At 33.5% G+C, this 14547-nt stretch overlaps 1 protein-coding gene and 1 pseudogene across 5 annotated transcripts in view; one reads left to right on the top strand and one right to left on the bottom strand.

Annotated features, from left to right (window-relative positions):
• Ctnna3 (catenin alpha 3) overlaps positions 1–14547 on the bottom strand; it is a 1743363-nt gene that overhangs the window by 575445 nt on the left and 1153371 nt on the right. The gene's annotated exons all lie outside the window — the stretch shown is intronic.
• On the top strand, positions 2650–4053 carry LOC124075942 (annexin A7-like; annotated as a pseudogene).

The following is a 14547-nucleotide window of genomic DNA, read 5'->3' as shown; positions in this document are numbered from 1 at the left end:
CAGTTCTCTACTGAAATACTTTATAGTCATGAAAATTAAATAGAATAATAATATTTAACAACATAGAAAGTGATTTTAGATATATGAAATGTAAAGTAAGGATGGCATACAAGAGGAAGGGAATACTCTTTAGCTGCTCTTCAGTATGAGATTTAAGCATCAGAATATTGCTTCTCAGTGAGGTAGGTGACTGAGGTAATACAATAAAATTCAACATTGGACAGCAAAATAATCATAGAGACAGAAATTCAAAAGCTTTGAACATAGAACAAGATATGTTAAGAGATGTGCTAACTTCACTGGCTTCAGTGTGGCAGCACCAACAGTCCACTGCAGAGGAGAAGGATAACAAAGGCAGAAAGAGGAAAACACTGCAAATCAAGTTGTTTTGGAGAACCTGTGAAATAGAGAGAGGAGCTAATCTTACCTGACCCAGAGACAGTGGGGCAGGGTGATGATTTAAAGGTGATCAGAATCTCTCTGCTATTGAGCACAGAGTCACAGCAGGAAGCATCTACCAGTGACCATGTGGCAGCTTGCACAGTTCAAAAAGGGTGTTGTTAGCCCATCTCAGCAGTTATCTGTTATGGGGCTCAAAGTGTCCCTGGGCTAATGCAACTGAAACAGGTACAGAAAGGGTTGTGCCTAGAGTGATCCAGGCAAGCAATGCCAAGGGGAAAGATGTTGAGTGCCCTTTGTTACTGGCAGCCCATGCAAACAGCTAGGAGGAGGCCAGAAATTGGTGACAGTCACATCAGCACTCCGGGTCTGATCCTGGGAAATACATATCCATGATGGTGAAATATATGAGACCTATGGAAGATCAGATCCTACACTCCAACCGTACAATTATCAGGAAGTCCCTGAAACTCAAGTGTACACAGATATCATATCTGCCCAGCAACAGAGTGCATAGATCTAATTTCAAATACCTTCCAATAAAGTGCAAAAGGACAGCCAGAAGTAAGCACCAGCAACTTGAGATCTCTGTATTAGCCCTACTGTGGGAGTTCATGGACCTAATCTATCTAGACAAAACTCCAGTTGTCAGTACTTTCCAGCCTAACCTTGAGATGGACAGCTGAGAGCTACTATAACCAGCTTTGGTTCCAGTTTTTAAGTGTGCACAGCCCAAAAAGAAATGTAAAGAATGGCACAAGAACATAAGAATGACCATCCATCCTTGCCAACAGTTCTGACCACCTCAGGGGAAACAGACCCTCTCTTTTTCATTAAGAATTTTCTCTCTCTTTTTCTTTTTTCCTTTTCTTTTTTCTTGTTCCATTTTCTCTCTCTCTGAGTGTGTGTGTGTGTGTGTGTGTGTGTGGTGTTCTCATGCTCTGATAGGGTGGAGAATATATATGTTTGTGTGTGTATAATATATAAATTAATATATGTACATTATTTTTCTTTCATCTTAGTTGCTTTTTTTCTTTACCTGTTTGTTATTTAGGCTTGTTTTGACTTTGGAGAAGTAATGTTTTATTTAGGTTTGTTTTGGTCTGAGTTTTTATTTGTTTGTTCTTACCTTTGCTTTTATTCCTCTTACTACTTCTTCACTTTCTTCCCCCTCTCATAGCCAAATTTTGCTCTTCCCTTTTCCTCTACTCCTTTACTTATTTTTTAATATGGTTATTTTTATTCTCCTTCTTTATAGATGTCACCTGCTACTCCTTTCCTACTTCTTCTCTGTTCACTTTTTAATATTAAAAGTTTCCTTACCTTTGTATCTCATTTCTCTTCACTTAACTATAATTTCACTCTCTGTTAGAACTTTTTACGTTTATATAATTCCTACCCCCTGCCATCATTATTGTTATGGTTATTAATACTTTGGATGCTATAGTTGACACCTGCTGTTTAATGTTAGATTTAAAACACAGCTATTTATTGTTGGTACTGATACTAAATGTTGACCCCACCATTCCTCTTCATGTGGCAATTAGTGTTATAGATGCTATAGTAGGCACTAGACATTTATTTTAAGGCTGCATATTGGTTATATTCATTATTGCAATTCCTTGCTCCCCTTTTTCTTAGAAGGTCTGGGAAGTTATTGAGACAATATAAGTTCACAGGATAGAGCTATATTCACAATTCTACCAAGTGACAATAAACCTCATTCCAAGCATGAACTAGTTCAAGTTCCAACACAAAGAATAGAGAACAACTTCAAAACAATGATGGGACCCGAGGAGAAACCTCTAGAGGGGAAACTGGGGTCCTACTCCTAGAATGTACTCACACAGCAAAAACAGAGAAGTTCTAATAACAAAGATGATAACTACACACAAAAGACAAATGCATAAAAGAGGAAGAAGAATCCATCTTTATCAGATGTGCAAGTCCACAACCTCAGAAAACATGAAGAAACAGGTAAAGAAGCCTCCTCCCCAAATTTGCAATCCCTCAACAAAGTAACTCACAGATATTGAAGTGGATGAAAATCCTGGAAAGATATAAAATTATTATAAAAAGTTTATTATTATATTAAATAATATAATAATTATTATATTATTAAAAAGTTTATTATTGAATTATTAAAAATTTTCTGAGCTCAGCCAGAGTCCTGCCCTCTCCTGGTCCTGCCAGGCTCCATCTTTCCCTGGAGTTGGTTGGGCTCTGACACTGCTACTGGTCAGAATATCATACCCAGGCTATCCCTGCACAGACTACCCACCTTTCTCTGCATATCCGCTTGTAGGTCAGGAGTCATCTTTCCCCCCTCCAGGTCAGTATATTTATTCTAGTGGCTTTCTTCCAATGGGAGGAGGTGCCTACCCACCAGCACCAAGTGGTGGCTACCTAGGAGCTGAAGGCTACCCTGCATCTGGAGGTCATCCAGCCCCTGGAGGTTATCCTGGTGCCCCACAGCCAGGGGGAGCTCCATCCTATCCTTGAGTTCCTCCATGCCAAGGATATGGAGCCTCACCCAGGCGATTGGGCTTTTCTGGGTATCCACAGCCACCTTCACAAACTTAAGATGGTGGTCCAGCCCAAGTCCCAGGATCTGGTGGCTCTCCTGGAAGACAGATGTCTTCTCAGTATCCTGGAGGAAAAGCTCCCTACCCTAGTAAGCCTGCAGCAATGACTCAAGGGACCCTCCAACCAGCTGCCATCTTCAATACTATGAAAAATGCAGAAATTCTCCGTAAAGCAATGAAGGGATTTGGGACAGATGAGTAGGCAATTGTTAATGTTGTGTCCAGTCATTCCAATGATCAGAGGCAAAACATTAGAGCAGCTTTTAAAACCATGTATGGCAAGGATTTAATCAAAGATCTCAAGTCAAACTTGAGTAGAAATGTGGAAGAGCTGATTATTTTCCTGTTCCTGCCTCCTACACATTATGATGCCTGGAGTTTATGGAATGCAATGTAGGGAGCAGAAACTCAGGAACATGTATTGATACAGATTTTGTACACAAGAACAAGAAATCCAAGAAACTGTCATGTGTTATCAATCAGAATTTGGAAGAGACCTTGAAAAGGACATTAGGTCAAATATGTCTGAACAGTTGCTTATATCCATGTGTCAGGGAAATTGTGATGAGAATCAGAGTGCAAACCACCAAATGGCTCAAGAAGATGTCAGTGTCTCTATGAAGCTGGTCAGGGGAGACTAGGGACAGATGGATCTTGCTTTAACATGATCCTTGTCACAAGAAGCTTTCCTCAGCTGAAAGCTACCATGGAAGCTTATTCCAGGATTTCTTATCAAGATTTGTTAAGCAGTGTAGGCCTGGAGTTTTCTGGATATGTTGAAAGTAGTTTGAAGACCATCTTGAAATGTACCCCGAACTGTCCTGCCTTGTTTGCTGAGTGGCTGTGTTATTCCATGAAAGGTACAGGCTCAGATAACCCCACTCTGGTCAGGATTGTGATCTCTCAAATTGAGATTGAATTTGTACCAATAAAACAGATGTTCAATCAGATGTATCAGAAGCCCTTGGGCACAATGATTGGGAGTGACACAATTAGAGATTACTGAAAGCTGCTTCTGGCCATTGTGGGTCAGAAGAAGAGTTTGTTTTTGTTTTGCTTTTTTTTTTAAGGAATGAAACTATTCATAGCTTATCCTTTAGAACAAAGACTGAACCCAACAGCTACCATTTAACCAAAACAGTTTTTACCAAGAACTGTCAGGGTAATGTTCTCGGTTTGCACATGTCATTGTTGCCTTAAATATAATGTTATTTTTTTCCCTCTGTGTGTAAAGTAAAACCATATTGCAATGATGTAGTAATTCTGCAATGTTTGTAAAGCTTCATTCTCACTGCTTTTATTCTAATCAGGACTTCAAATTGAATAAAAATCACAGCAATATTTAAATTGTGTAAAAAAATGTTTACTGATCTAAAAGAAGATCTAAGGAATTAGTTAAGAGAGCAAATGGTGAAAGATCACTTCAAAAAAGAAATAGAAATGCTAAAATGAAATCAACCAGAACTACTAGAAATAAAAGGCACAATGCATCAAATTAAAATTTCAATTGAAAGTATCACCAACAGATTGGATTATGTGGAGAGTAGAATTTCGGAGCTGGGGTTGTGGCTCAGTGGCAGAGTGCTCACCTAGCATGCATGAGGTACTGGGGTAATCCTCAGCACCACATAAAAATAAAATCAAGATACTGTATCAAAACTCAAAAAATACATATTTTTTAAAAAAAAACATTAAATAAAAAAAGAAAGAAAGTAGAATTTCAGGCCTCAAATACAGAAATTCAGGCCTTGTATTCATATAAAAACTTGAATACTCAGTGTGCAATACTGGAAAAAAAATGAAAGACCATTATTAAATTATACAAGAACTCTGGAACAGCATCAAAGAGAACAAATTTGAGCTACATGGGATACAAGAGAGCAGAGGTACAGGCTAAATGGATTAAGAATCTTTTCAGTGAAATACTAGCAGAAAATAACATTATAAAGGAGGTAGACATTTACATACAGGATGTATATCGAAAAACAAATAGATAAGATCTAAAAAGAACTTCTCCAAGACATATCACAATCAAAATGCTTAACATAGAAAGTAAGTCAAGAATATTAAAAACTGCAAGAAAAAAAACCTGGTCACATGTAGAGGTAAACAAGGCTCACTTATGACTTCTCAAATCAGACACTAAAATCAAGGAGAGACTGAAATGAAATATTCTAGGCTATGAAAAACAAAACAAAACAAAACAATTTCCAAACAAGATTGCTATCTCCAGCAATGGTATCTTTCAGAATCAAAGAAAAAATAAAATTTTCATGATAAGTATAATTAAAAGAATTCATGACCACTAAGCCAGCACTATCAAAAAAAAAAAAAAAAAAAACCAACAACAAACAAACAAAAACAAATTAGAGTACAAAAAAGAATTCATTTGCAAAGCTCTGAAATGGATGAAACTCTCTAGTAAAACAATTAACTAAATAAAAATTAAGACCAAATTAAATACAGCAAAATAAAAAGAAATAACAAACATCTATCCAAAATAATACTGAATGTAAATGGTCTTAAATCCCCAATTAAAAGACACAGATTTGCAGAATGATAGAATTAAAAAAATAACATCCAACTATATGTTGTTTGCAAGAGACTCATCTTAAATGCAATGACATCAACAGGCTAAAAGTAAAAGGGTAGGAAAAATGTTCCATTTGGATGGAGTCTAAAAACAATCAGAAAATAGTTATTCTCCTGTTTTACAAAGCATAATTTAAGCAAAAGTTAATCAGAATAGACAAAGAAAGTCACCACATACTGGTGGAAGGAAAAAAAATCCCAGCAGAATATATACAGTTAGTAAATATTTATACTCCAAATATCAGTGCACAAAAATTCATCACACTAAATCCTAGATAAAGCCCCAATACAATACTACTGGATGATTTTAACTACTCCTTTCACCAATATATATTTCACCTAGACAAAATTAATAAGGATACTTCTGACAAAGTTTGAGATGAAAAAGAATGTATCAACCCACACACTTCTGAAATTCAGAGTATCATTAGAAAATATTCTGAAAATGTATTCTCCCATAAGTTGGAAAAATCTAGGAGACATCAACAGATTTCTAAATACATATGACCTGCCCAAATTGAATCAGGAAGACAAAGAAAACCTAAACAGACCAATATGAAATAATGAGATTGCAACAATAATTAAACACCTTCCAATAAAGAAGATCCCCAAACCAGATGATTCTCAGCTGAGTTCTAACAGACCATTAAAGAAAAACTAACACCAGACTTCCTCAAATTATTTCATGAAATATATTGGAACCCTCCCCAATGCATTCTACAAAGCCAGTATCACCCCAATAGCAAAACTGGACAAAGACACATCAAGGAAGGGAAACTACAGATCAATATTCCTGAAAAGCATAGATGTAAAAATCCTTAATTAAATATTAGCAAACCACATTCAAAAATACTTCAAGAAGAGAGTACACCATAATCAATTAGGTTTCATCCTAAGGATGCAAGTTTGGTTCACCACATAAACAGAATTAAGAACAAGAATCACATCTTAATAGATACAGAAAAGGCCTTTGACAAAATCTATCATCTATTCATACTTAAAACACTGGGAAAACTTGGGATAGAAGAAATTTGTCTCAACACTATAAAGGCTATGCATAACACATCATCACACTGAATGAAGAAAAACTAAAAGCATTTCCTCTTAAATCAGAAACAAAGCAAGGATGCCTACTCTTACCACTTCTATTCAATATAGTTCTTTGAAACTTGATCCAGACCAATCAGTTAAGAGAGGAAAATAAAGGAATACAAATAGGAAAAGAGGAAGTGAAATTATCTGTTTGCTGATGACATGATCCCCTATCTAGAAGACTCCAAAAATTCCACCAGAAGACTCCTAGAGTTGATAAACAAATTCAGGAAAATAGCAGGATATAAGATCTACATTTATAAACCAATAGCTTTCTTGTACTCCAATAATGAATCTTTTGAGAAAGAAATCAGGTAAAGTGTCCCATTCACAGTAATCTCAAAAAAATGAGGGGGGCTGATAAACCAAGGAGGTGAAAAGACATCTACAATGAAAACTATAAAATACTGAAGAAAAAAATGGAAAGAGACCTTAGAAGATAGAAAGACCTAACATGTTCTTTGATAGTTAGACTTAATATTGCCAAAATGGCCATATTAATAAAAGTATTATACAGATTCAATTCAATATCCATAAAAATACCAATGACATTCTTCATAGAATTATTATAAAAATAATTCTAAAATTCATTTGGCAATACTGAGCAAGAAGAGCAATGCTGGAGTAATTACAATCACTGATCTCAAATTACACTACAGAGTGTAACAAAATATCATAATATCGGTATCAAAGTACATAGGAAGGAACATAATAGAAGGCACAGAGACAAACCTGCATACTTACAGTCATCTGATACTTGACAAAGGTGCCAAAAATATATGTTGAAATAAAAACAGTCTTTTAAACAAATGGTGCTGAGAGAACTAGATATTCATATGTAGAAGAATAAAGCTAGATCCCTATTTCTCACTTTGCACAAAAATCAAATTAAAATTAATTAGAGACCTTGGAATTAGACCAGAAACTTTGCAACTGCTGGAAAAACACAGGGACAGCCTTCCAACATATGAGCATAAGCACCAACATTCTTAATGACCCTTGAAGCTCAAGAGATGATAAAACAAAAAATAAATAAGTGAAACAGCATTAAATTAAAAGCTTTTGCATGTTAAAGGACATGATTAAGATCTGAAGAGAGAGCTTACAGAAAAGGAGAAAATCTTGTCCTCTGACAAGAGATTAACATCCAGAATATATAAAGAACTCAAAAAAACTTACCATCAAAACAACAAGTAACCCAACCAATAAAAAGGCAAAAGAACCAAACAGACATTTCTCAAAAGAAGAGATACAAATGACCAACAAATATATGAAACTATGCTCAACATCCTTGCCAATCAGCGAAATGTAAATAAAGACTACATTGATATTACATCTCACTCTAGTTAGAATGGCAATTATCAGAAATACAAATAATAATAAATGCTGGTGAGGATGTAGAGGAAAAGGTACACCCATACATTCTTTGAAGTACTACAAAGTAGTACAACAAACTTGGAAAGCAGAATAGAGATTTCTCAAAAGAATAGACATATCACCACAATATGATGCACTTATCCCACTCCTTAGTATTTATCCAAAAAAAAAAAAAACAAACTAAAATCAGCATTCTGTAGTGAAATGGGCATATCAATATTTAAAGTAGTGCAGCCATGTTATGAAAAATCTTTCCTTTTAAAAATATCTCTGCTCATTTCTCAAATTAATTTGAATTGTGAGGATAGTTGTTTACTAACAGCATGTAACAGCATCCAATCCACAATTACAGGGGATTTGAGATTTTTCATTCTCTTACTGCTTATGATGAAATAGGTGAATCTATTAACTAGCTTCGTTGGCCTTCGACAGATGAATCAATAAAGAAAATATGGTATACAGGCACAATGGAGTTCTACTAAGCCATAAAGAAGAGTGAAATTATGGTGTTTGCTGGCAGATGGGTGAAACTGGAGAGCATCAGGCTGAGTTAAATATGCCAGACTCAGAAAGTTAAGGATCAAATGCCTTCTCTCATATCTGAGAGTTAGAGCAAATTAAGAGGAAAGAAAGGGTGACAGATCCCACAAAATTTGAGGAAAGATCAGTGGAGGAAAGAAAATGAGGGTGAGGGAGGAAGTTGGAGAGAAAAGTCAGAAGATGTGGAATGAAATTGACAAAATTATGTACATATATAATATACCATAGTGAATTCTGCATTTATGTATATCTTTAAAGCACAAATTAAAAAACAAACAAATAAAAGAAAGAACAGTAGAGAAAGGGGATAGGAGAAGGGAGGAGCGAGTTAAAAAGGAAGTTCTGGGAACTGAAATGGAGCAAATTATATTTCACCCATATATAATTTTGTCAAATTGCATGCCACTATCATGTATAATGCACAAATAAAAATATTTTAATATAATTCTTTGACTTAGTGATAGTACTATGAGAATTTATCCTAAATAAATTAAGATGGACATAAATTTAACAAAAAGATATATTAACTAAAGGAACAAGTTAAAAATATGTGATGCATTTTAATTTTTTGAATTTTGATGTCCATCTACACTGAACAATCTAAAATGACATATATCATAGTACTACTCATCACTATCTCTACTCGAGGAATTATAAGAGGTTTTACAGTTAATTTTTGTTTAAAAATATGAATAAATCCAAAATAGAAGAGAAATGAATCTTTTAGATCTGAATAAAAATCTGTCCTATTAAAAATATCTCTGCTCATCTCTCAAATTCATTTGAATTACGAGGGAAGGTGTTAGTAGCATGTAACAGGATCTAGTCCACAATTATAGGGGATTTACAAATTTTCATTCTCTTACTGCTCATGATAAAATAGGTGAATCTATTAAAATTGCTAAATCATCCATATTCAGAATTTAGCTATCTATTTTTTTCAGCACTTTCTCTATTTTTTCCACTTTTAAACAAAATTATTAGTTCCATCAATAATTTTATTTAGTTTCAGCTTTTGAAACCAGTTAATAAAGAAGGATTTAATGGTATTTTAGGATTTACTTCAGACAGAAAAGTAACCCAACATCTTGTCAGATATAATGTCCCCTGTGGCATTAAATATTTCTATGTGCTATGACAGATACAGGATGGCCAGGTTCCCAGTAAATGTACTAGTCCCATAATAAATTATCCTTTCCACCTTGTACCACACAGCTTATTTATTGACCTATAAAATCTTTTCTAATGTAGGCAGGATAGTTAACTGAAGGCTTCATATTGAACATATCCTAAAACTTGGGAAGAACTAATTTCAAGGGGATATAAAAATATAGCTAATCATTAAAAGCAAACTTTAAATTCCTGTAACTGAACATGTCACTTCAGTTTATTTTCTATTTTTATGATTTAGTAAGGATGTAACCCAAAAACCAAATTACAAAAGCATTCTAATAAGTGCACACTGGCATTGCTTTTTGGGAAAATGTGAGCCCCCTGTGTTATTTTTAGCAATACATTCTAGGATCAAATTAATAAGTCTTTTGAGTATTTCATGCATTGGATCTATCTGACCATACTACATGAGCAAAAAGTTTTACCACCTGAGGAAAAATATAGTTAGTACTATATTTATATCTGTTGGATAACTGTGTTTTGTTTTGCTTATATCTTAAGTTTATTGTCTGGTAAACAAAAAGTTATCAGATAAAAATTTTGTCAAATACCACAAGTTATGTTATTATATAATATTAAGAATTTTATTGAATTCCATTTAAAGAGAGAATATATATTGTGTACTTTTTGTTGATTTATTTGGTCCTACACAAATTTAAAATAACGTGTCCTATTGCCCTTCTAGTTAGGAAAATAATTATATAAGAAGCCATTATATTCCGGTTAGAAAGCATAAAAGATGAGGACTGTTGTTCCTTCAATTAATCACACTGCAGAGTAGAACTCTCTCACAGTAACTTAACAAATCATATATGAATATTAAATATGCAAAAATTAAAGATTAATGAGTAGGATCTTTCACTTTCTTCTAAGACTTTATATAGCAGTTAAATTAGACAAAATTACAAGCATATAAAATAAAGTAAACTTTAAAAATTATCATAACCAACCTCCAAGTTGAGGAAAAGAATATTGCCATGAATTATATACACTTTATATCTTAGTTTTTAGAGTGTTACTGTATTATAATACATTTCTAAGCACTACAAATTTATCTTAGCTTTTTTGATGTTTTTAAAAACATAAATTTTATTTTTGTCTTTTTTTGTCAATATAATACTTGTAAGATTCATGCAAGTTGCTGTATAACACTAAAAGTCATTTTATTGTTGTTCTTCCATTATATGAATACAACACAAAGTACTTATCTACTCTGTCAAGCATTTTAGTTATTTCTAGGCTATTGCATTGAATACTGCTATTGCCTTTTTTATATATGTTCTCATTTATATATGCATGGATTTCTTCAGAGGATTTATCTGGAAATGAAGTTTTCGGGTCATAGGATATATGCACTTTCCATTACAAGAGACAATGCCAAACGTATTTCTAAAGTATCCATAACAATTTAGACTGCAAGCAATATATGAATATTCTTGATATTCCACATCTTCACAACTCTTGGTATTGTCAGTCTTCTAACTTATAGTCATTCTGAAGGAAGTACCGGTGTGTTTAGGGAACAGTTGTTTGGAATTTCTAATCAATAAAGAAGTTACATATTTTTCTGTATATTTATTAAACACGTGGGTTTTGTCTTTTGAAAATAGCATGATAAAGTCCCTTGCCCATTCCCATTTTTCTTCTAGGTTTTGCCTTTATATATTTTGTGTACCCTATATTTTATCTACATCCATACATATATAGCATCGATTAATTTTACATACTTATTTATTTTCTGGAGTTGAATCCATTGTCATTTATGCAGTTTGCAAATATATTTCCCAAGTTAAGGTTTATATTTTCATCCTCAAATAGATGTACAGATATATTTTCAAAAGAATAAGTCCTTAGTTTTAGAGTGGTATAATTAATTAGCTACTTATTTTTATGTAGTACTTTTGTTTTCTATTGACAGTTTTTAATCACAAGCGCATAGAGATATATTTCTACATTATCTTCTAAAAGTTTATGTTTGACCTTTCACATTTATTAATTTATATGAAATTTTTGTGTATAATTTATGAGATAGAACTCAAATTTCATTTTCATCCATACATATACAATTGTCCCAGTATTGTTTACTCAAATGAACAGGTTTGCTATGTCAAATCAGCCTAGTAAAAGTGTATTTCTGCATATTTATTCTATTTTCTTATTCATAATCCAGTAACACATGGTCTTAACAACTATAGCTTTAGAGTAAGTCTCAGTAAGTTCCATAAAATAATTTCTTCTCTATTATACTTTATTTTAGTCAGGATAGGATTGGTTACACTGCAAGAACAAATAATCCTAAACAATCCTAGATTTCAGTGGTCAATAACTACAGAGTTTTGTTTGTTTGTTTGTTTGCCTTGGGTTTATTATTCTTGTTCTCACCACAATTCCATTTTGGGGGGTCTGGAGCATCTACTTGATCTCTTCTAATTCTAGGGCCCAGATCCAGAAGCCTCTCTCTTACACAGATTGCTAACTATATTAGCTGAAGGAAGAAGAGAGTGAGTGTATAAATTGTTCACCACCTCTTAAATGTTATTTTACCGTTCCATTGACAGAACATGTCACATGACCATTCATCACCTCAAGTGAGAGAAGAAAGGGAAATATTAGGTGAATAGTACTAATGATTAATATACTTTTCTTAAAGGCTGGGTAACATTCCTATCCATTTTATCTTTCATATGAGCTTTCTCATTGTTTTCTTTCTTTTCTTTCTTTCTTTCTCTCTCTCTCTCTCTCTCTCTTTCTTTCTTTGTACGGGGGATTGAGCTCAGAACACTCGATCACTAAGCCACATCCCCAGCCTTACTGTGTATTTTATTTAGAGACAGGGTCTCACCGAGTTGTTTAGCACCTTGCCATTGATGAAGCTGGCTTTGAACTCTCCATCCTCCTGTCTCAGCCACTCCAGCCACTGGGATTACAGGTCTGTGCCACCCCACCTGGTTCATTGATTTTTGAAATTCAAGACATAAAACCTTTAAAGATTTTAATTGATCCTGCACTTATTTTATGGATACTTGTAAGCTTTACAATAGTTAGTCTTATTATCTATTAACATAATATTCAGAGATTGAAAGATATAGATTTAAGTTTTTATGTACTTTTCTTTCAATTACATTTCTTGGCTTTCTGCATAAGTCTTACATAATATCTTTATCAAGTAATTCTTTGATATTTGATATGTATTATATATTAAACTTGAAAATTGCTTTGGGTAGTATGAACATTTTAACAATTCTTCTAATCCAAGAGCATGAAATGCCTTATATTTTATAAAATTTAATTTTTAATCCTATTTATTCTGGTCTATGGAATATTTTTAAAGTACTGACCTTGTCCACAAACTGGATAACTCATGTATTAGAAATCATAATTTAATTTGCATTATATTTTCTATGTCCAATTCTTACACCATTATTTTTATCTTTCTTCCCAATTAGCACCTCCAAAACAATGTTAAAATTAACTGTAGACATCTTTGCCTTATTCCCCATTAAAAGGTTAAGTTTTCAAATATTGTAATGTCAGATGTTTTAGGTTATTTTGCAGTTATTGAACAAATGCAGAAATTTTCCATTGATTTATAATTAGATGAAATGTTGGTCAATATTTTCTACAGATATTGAAATAATATTTCAAATCTAGTTAATGTGGTTAACTAAATCAATTAAATATTAGAATAGTGATGGGGGAGTGAGTTAAGATCTAGGTGAACATAATAATCCAGAGCTAGTCCACTTATTCTGGCCACTTTTGACTTGATTTAGGGTTACTAGGAAAAATCCAGGATACCCATTTGAATTCCTCATTAACAACTACTTATTAGAGTATTTATATAATCCAAATATTGCATAGGACATTCTCACAATAAAATTTATTAAATGTTTATCTGAAATGTAAATTAACTGGGCATTTGAATTTTTATTTCTCAAGTATGGCAACTCTAATCTAGGAACATTTGCATTTCTAGAAGAGGGAGCTGAGAGGATGAGAAGAACTTTTTAAAATGTCTCAAGAATTTTGAAACAAAGCCAATTTAAAATAGTCAAATAAGGAACTGCCAAAGAAAGGAGCATCCCTACTTCTTCTGGGCTAGGGCCATAAAGAACTAAATGTAAAAGTAAAAATGAAGTGAAATTAGACCTATCAACACTCACTAGAACCATCTTTAAGTCATTTGAATGATAAAAAAAAAATAAACAAGTGAAACAAAACAAAGAAACAAACAAGAAAACAAAAAATGAACACAACAAAACCAAACCCCTGGACTTGATATAAAGCAGTAATGTACTGATAATGCCTAAAATACCATGAAAGTCCTGCACATGGATTCAAATGGCATCAGGTCTCAGGTTATTTCTCATTTAAATATTGTCCATTACATAATTATAGAAAGAAGTGGGTCTTGAGACAAGAAAAGCAGAAACAAAACAAAACAAACAAATCAATGTTTACAGCAGCACAATTCACAAGAGTTATGGAACTAGCCCATATGCTTATCAACAGATGAATGGATAAAGAAACTGTGGTTTACACAAAATGGAGTTTTACTAAGCCATGGAGAAAAATAAAATTATGGCATTTGTTGGTAAATGAATAAAACTGGAGAGAATAAAGGTAAGTGAAATAAGCCAAACTCAGAAGTCAAGCGTTTAACATTTTCTCTGGAAATGTGGAAACTAGATCAAAACAGAAACAAGGGGCAAAAGAAGTGGGGGAGACCCATGAAAATGGAAAGGAGATTCCATGGAGCAAGGGGAGGAAGGAGGAATGGGAAAAGGGA

Source organism: Marmota monax, unplaced genomic scaffold, assembly GCF_021218885.2.
Source record: "Marmota monax isolate L192 unplaced genomic scaffold, Marmota_monax_Labrador192_F-V1.1 WCK01_AAM20220418_F8-fsc00019, whole genome shotgun sequence".
Classification (NCBI taxonomy): Eukaryota; Metazoa; Chordata; class Mammalia; order Rodentia; family Sciuridae; genus Marmota; species Marmota monax.
The sequence above is the reverse complement of the archived record's forward strand: the minus strand, read 5'-3'. Positions and strand labels throughout refer to the sequence as shown.